Here is a 7,135-nt window from a genome sequence, read left to right as displayed (position 1 = left end):
AATCTGAAATCCACAATTTGATAAGTGAATATAGGAGTGTTCACCAAACTGCACTACATTGCAAAAATCGCACCAAAACCGCTCTCAAAATGGCATAACCGCACCGCATTGCAAGTAACAGTGCACTACATCGCACCACATGGTGCAATGCAATTTGTGATTTTATAATAAGAAAACCGTACAAATTGCGCCACTACAACAAAATGTATTTTTAGCGACGAAAATTTTCGTCACTTAAAGTCTAATATTTCGTCACCTAGTACCTTTAGTGACGAACTCTTCTTTTTAGTGACGAAATTCGTTTTGTCGCTATAGCCCCATCGCTAAAAGTATTAGTGACGAAAACTTTCAACAAATTTTGTCGCTAAAGATCCGAGTTATTTTAAAATAAAAACACTTTTAGCGACAAAATTATTTCGTCACTAAATGTTTTCCTCGTTAAAAGTATTATACAGCGACGAAATTGTACCTTATTTTATTAGATAATTTTTAGTGACGAAATATTTCGTCACTAAAACTATTTTTAAGAATATTCATGTACTTATAGGGAAAAATATTTTCATCGCTAAAACTATTGTCTAAAATATTCAACTATATTTAGCGACAAAATTTTTGTCACTGAAAGTGTTTTTTATAAATTTTGTCACTAAATGTAGCTAAATGTGATAGACAAATTCGTCACTAAAGCTACTTATCTACTTTCATTTTTTTCTTGTATGTAACCTGTCATTACATTATTAACTCCTTACACTTGAATAACACATTTATGTCAACTACACATTTATAAGAAAATGATCCATACATTCCAAATGTAAAAATAAAACAAGTATTCTATTCAATCCATCCATACAAATTGTTTCCAACACATACAATAATACAAGACGTTTTATAATATACAATAACATAAAACACTAAGGGCTAAAAAAAGATGTCCTCAAATGTGTTCAAGTAGTGCCAAAAGAAAATGCCCTAAAAGCCACCAATAAGAAATCTGCACAAATGTAAAAACAATACTACATTAAAATTTTAAAGTAAAAACATTAACTATATTATAAGAAACATCTCTATTGAATATTTGTGTATATATGTATATATGTTCATCTAAGACATAAACTTTAAACCCAATTTGGCCGTCAACCTCACATTGCATAATTCAATTACCACATATTTGCTAAAACTAAATCATTTACTCTATAATTCAATCAAAGTAAATAGCAAAAACCTAATTTGGGCATTAATGCATAGAGCCATAGACTACAAAGACAAATAAAAAATAGTATCAATTATCAAATCTAACACAATTCAAGAACTTAAACTAAATTCCCACATAAACATTGAAAGTTCAAAAACGTGTACAAAAACACTTTTGAACGTTTAGACCCCCAAAAACCAATTTAATCAACACACGCAATATGTTAAACAATAGTGTGCGGAAACTTAACATATGCTATAACATGGTATTGATTAAACAACTATCTAAGCCACAACAAAATAAACCACAGCAGATAATGTAAAGGCAAAGATAGAGAGGAATGAAGATGCAAACACAGCGATAACACCAGATATGTTATCGAAGAGGAAACCGAAGACCTCGGCGAAAAACCTCTCCGCCGCCCTCCAAGCGGTAATCAATCCACTAGAAAATACAGTTGGGATACAAGGACAGCAATAGACCCTCCAAGCCTAATCTACCCAATGCACCTAAGCCCTCCAAGCTTCTTGCTCCAACGAGGTTGCGCCGAACCTTTTTCTTTTCTAGCTTTCCGGATTCCGCTACTTCACCGTAGCATTAACCAATAAAGATTGGCTCCTTCCTAACTGCTTCCCAGAACTCCAAACGACTGTCTCACAGAGATGATAATGGTGAGAACCAGGTTTGGTATAAAGGCCTCTCAAGGATTTGACAATGGAGAGGAAGAGAGTGAGGGATTTTGATGAGACTCTAAGGTAGAGATTGTGGGTAAAACAATCTGGTTTTTCTTTAGGGTTTCTCTCTCAAAATTCTCTCTGGAAGCTCTCTTTCAATCGTGGGTTAAAAGGGTATTTATACTGAAGAGGAGTGGAATGCGAAACGTCAGGTTTTTCCAAAACAGGGGTGGCTCGCGGCTTGACCTCGCGGCTTGACTAAGTCGCGAGTTCCAGTCGCGAGTTAACCGTATGGCCAGTTGTCCTGTTTTGTCCTGTAGTGCTCCAGCTAGCATGACTGTTCATCTTCCAGCATGCTTGGCACGTGTGCAGATTCTGGCGGGTTGAAGCCGCGAGTCCAGTCGCGAGTCCCAGCCGCGACTCTCTGTTTTCTTGCACACTCTTGAGCAATCTTCACACTATCTCACTCACTACCCTTACAACAATCCCACCTAAATACAGGGTTACTAAATGCTGAATTACAAGCAAATTTGGCACGGAATAAAGCCAATTAGATGGTTGAATAAATTCAACCTTACAATCTCCCCCTTTGGCTATTCCGTGACAAAACCCTAAAACAGACTCTAGACTTAACATGTGAGTTGGGAACAGTTGATCAAAACTCACTCACACCTAATTCTAGAAGCTGTGAAGCACTTGAATCATATGAACATAAACTCCTGAAACACAACAATACACCATGATCATTGTAAGCAGAAAATTATTAATGCATATGAAACAGGCAAAAAGAGATCAAGCATAAGATGGAGTTAATGAACAAACCATGGCTTGATCAACCAAGTGAACACCACAAGGTAGTGATCACAGTGTTCATTCACACTTGGAATGAACACAAAGACATACAAGTTAACAAGCACAAGGCAAGACACTTGTATGCTCAACACTCAACCAATGCATAGCACACAAGGCATATGCATCTAGGAACAATCCTACAAGGGCACAAGAGTGACAGTACATAAACCACAATGCTGAACATTTAGATTTAAAATACTGATTTCACATAGCATAAAGGCTGCACTTAAGCATGGTACATACCACAAGGCCTACAAACTATGCATAAAACGTAAACCCTCAAAGCTTACAAAAGCATATGGGTACAAACTAACAAATACCTGAATAACAACATCAAAAATATATAAAAGTTTGTCCAAGAGTATATGAAAAGAGTTAGAAACAGTTATACACCAAAACCCAGTGTATTAAAAACATAAAAACCATAAAAACACTAATTACTCCCCCTCAACAAATTACTCCCCCTCAAGAGCTGCTTTTCTGCTTCAATTATCAATGAACTTTCTCCCCCTTTTTGACATGGAATGGCCAAAGGGTCACTGGTCATGCTGAGTTGTGAAGCTGTCAAGTGTAGCAGCCAAGACATCAATCTGGTCTTGCATGGCTCTCATTCTGTCAGAATGCTCAGTCTGGACTGCCCTGATCCCATCAAGCCTTTCCAGAATGATCTGGAAAGCATCTGGAGGTGCAGCTGCAGAAGTTGAAGCTCTGGACCTCTTGCCACTCCTCCTTGGTGTTGAGGTGGATGCATGCCCTGCTGCCTCTGCATCAGTCTCCATTGGGACTTCCTCTCCTTCATCACCTTCATCTTCTTCTCCTGGAAGCCTAACACTGATCCTTTTGCAGGTAAGTTTGTTGATTGCAGAGGGTGTGGACATGTGACTGATGTCTTGAGGAATTTGAACACCCTTCCTTCGAAATATCCTCATTAGGAGGCTGGGAAAGATCAGTTTTGGTCTAGATGTTGTTCTTGTCTCATCCACAATGATGTCAAAGATGTGGGAACTTATATCTATGAAGTTCTTCTCTTTGAGATCCATCAGAAAAATTGCTCTAGCACAATTGATTGTGGTAAACTTCCTAATAGGATAAAGGTTAAACATCATTATTATGGTTAGAACCCTCATGTCCACTGGAAAGGCAGTGGTATTCAAACACTTCCCTTCTCTCTGCCCACCTATTCTCTGTTGAACTGTTTCAATAGAGACACTCCTATCCTTGAAATTGACAAACTCCTCATCATCCAAACCCTCAAGCCCTAGTACATCATCTATGACATGTGCATCCAAGATGAATTCTTTCCCTCTAACCCAGCAATTTAACTCATTCTCCTTTATCACAGCATTTGAATAAAATTCTCTAATCAGAGGTTCACACACCAAAGGGAAATCACTTAAAAGTTTGTCCCATCCTCTTCCTTCAAAACAACTGGGAATAAAAGTTTGCCTTAAATCATCCAAATCCACAAATCTCTCTTGAATGATTCCTGCATTCAAGAAGTTATCCTTGTATCTCTCAAAATGATGAACTGACCTAAACAATCTAGGATCCATCTTAAGTCTTTTGTCAGCCTTCTTCGCAGTAGATTTCTTCTTCTGAGGTGAAGGAGCCATCTGTGAACAATCAGAAAAGGCCACAACAACATATAACAATATATGTGCACAATCAGTCAGTACCATGTATTTAACAGAGAGAGATATCAATCAAACAAGTGAACTTCAAACACTTAACCAGCAAGCAATTTAGTTCAACCATATAGGTAAACTAATCCTAGGATAGGAAACACATGAACAACATGGTGAAGCTATCCTGAAGGCAAATAAATGACATTGAGGTAGATTATGGAAAATGATATGACATACACACAAAACATTGAGCCTAACAGAATCTTCCCACAGAATAACACACATGCACATCTTGCAAAGGAAAAAAAAACACACACTTTCAACAGAACCAAAAGTAACATCTCAACAGCTCATAGTTCAGAATGAAATGAAAGGAATACTTAGCTAAGCACAAGAGCAATAGGACAAAGACTATCATTAACACAAACTATAACAACAGAATCCACAAGCTAAGCAAGAACAAAAAGCAGAGACCGAAACACAAACCCATTTCAAAAACACAATCAAATGCGAAAAAAACAAGGGTAAAAGCACAAAATCAAGTAGAAAAGAGTGAAAATCAGAAAACCCATACCTGAAACTCGACGATTTTGGGCTGTAAGGATGCAACACAAGAAATTGGAAAAAGGGAGCACGGAGTGTTTGGGAGGGAGAGTGTTTAGAGAGAAGATGAACAGTCACAAAAATTCGAGGGAAAGACTGAAAAAGTTTAAAAACTGCTCCTGTTTCTGCAAAACACGCGATTTTCGCGACTGGTTCAAGTCGCCACACAGTCGCCAGCTCAAGCCGCCAAAGTACTCAAGAGGAAAATTTTGAAAAATTTTTCTAAGTGTTTTTCGCGACTGGAAAGTCTACCCGCGAGTGAGTCGCGAGCTGAGCTGCGAAAATCTCTGAGTGAATCTCGCGACTGGACCTTCCACTCGCGAACAAGTCGCCAAAACTGACCAGCGAAGATGCGACTGAGGCACGCGACTTGACACACCCGCGACTGAGCCGCCAAAACAGGGCAAAACTGTATTTTTGAAATTTTCAGATTTTTCAGCAAAAACACTTTCCAAAAACACCTAAAACACTCAAAAATCTTTTTGTGCTTGAATTAACAAAGATTGAGTATGTGAAAACACATTTTATCAAGTACAATCACACAAATGAATAGGGCATTTATCAAACATAAACTTGTGTGTTGTGTGTGGATATCAGCATTGAAATAGTCCTTTGTCTAATGTGAAGCTTCAATGATCAATTCAACCAAGGCATACACAATTAGCACTAGATCATGTGACCAATCTCAATTACAGAAATATGAATATATGACTTCCCACACAACTTGATAACATAACTAGGAGCCTTTCATTTGACTCCACTTTCAGCCATAACATTTGATCTTTTGAGGCAATCATCTCTCATTGTGAGAGGTATAGACAACATTTTTCTTTGAAGAACAGGCCTTTGGCCTTTTTGAAAGAAATTTCACTTTTGATATAAGGTCGCTTACCCTTTTTCCTAGTCAAATACTAGAATGTGCGACAGGCTTTTGCAGCTCAATATCTCTTTTCATTTGGAGATTTACATTTAGTGAGCTCTTTTTAGCAAAAAAAATAAAAAATGGGAAGAGATATAGACACAAGTCTATGCATGTTTCAAGATCAACATAACCATTCACCAATCATTCATGACAAGTTTGAAGATCTATTTACAACAATCACATAGATTTCAAGATTTTTCCCATAGTGATATGAGTGCATGAAAACAAGTAATGTTCGAAAATGCACAAAGCCATTAGCACAAAGGTACACGGCAAAACGAGTTTTAAGACAAAAACTCAACACAGTCAATCAAGCTTTTTGATTTTCAAAGTTTTATGTAATTTTTGGATTTTTGACTCAAGAAACAAAAAGACTGATAAAACACAATTAAGAAATATTCACAAACAAACAACCAAAAACAAACACAACAAGCATACCAAACAAACATATTCACAAAGCATAGGAAGTATTAATGCATGGACATGTTGTAATACTTATGCATGAGTACCCCTTTTCACCCACACGTCACTTGCGTTTGGGGTGATTTCCTTAAAGGATTGGGTACGGGAGTTAGGGCTTTCAAACCTTCGTGAGAAGCTTTCCAAGCAGTTGGTGAATGCACCAATCATCTTCATCACGTTCATCATTCCGGGATCTCCGTTTTGCTCTCTAGGTTGATCCCCTGCCCAAGCTCTCCTATCAACTCTTGGTCCTCCTGACCTTTGAGGAGTAGCACTGTTCATTGCCCTCAGCTTTTGGCAATTTGGTCGAGTGTGCCCTTGAAGTCCGCAATAATGGCACACATACATTCCTCTAGGACCTCTTTGTGGTCGTGGACGTGACTTGGCACGAGACTCGGACCTGCCCATAGACTGATTTCGATGATTCAGCATCCGTTGTTCTACCACATTCTTCTTTTTCTCCACCTCGAGGTTCACACTCGTAGAGTCAGCTACAACTGGATCTTTGGACTTCACAAACTTCACTTCTTTGGTGACATTTCCAGTTGAGCTACTTCCTCCGGTATATCCCAGTCCGGATTTGTCTGAGAAGCTCTTTTGAGATGATATAACATCATCAAGCTTCTTGGTGGTGACCCTCTCTATTTTTGCATTTGCTTGAACAACCTCATTCTCAAGGAATCTCACTTTAGTGTAGGCTTCGGACAGCTCACCATTAAGAGTTTCAATCTCGCATTTGGCCTCCCTATACCGGATTAGGAGACTTTTGTAGTCCTCCTCAGCCTTCTTCATCTTTCTCACAGCA

Source organism: Quercus robur, chromosome 8 (assembly GCF_932294415.1).
Source record: "Quercus robur chromosome 8, dhQueRobu3.1, whole genome shotgun sequence".
Lineage (NCBI taxonomy): Eukaryota > Viridiplantae > Streptophyta > Magnoliopsida > Fagales > Fagaceae > Quercus > Quercus robur.
Note: the sequence above shows the minus strand (reverse complement) of the source record.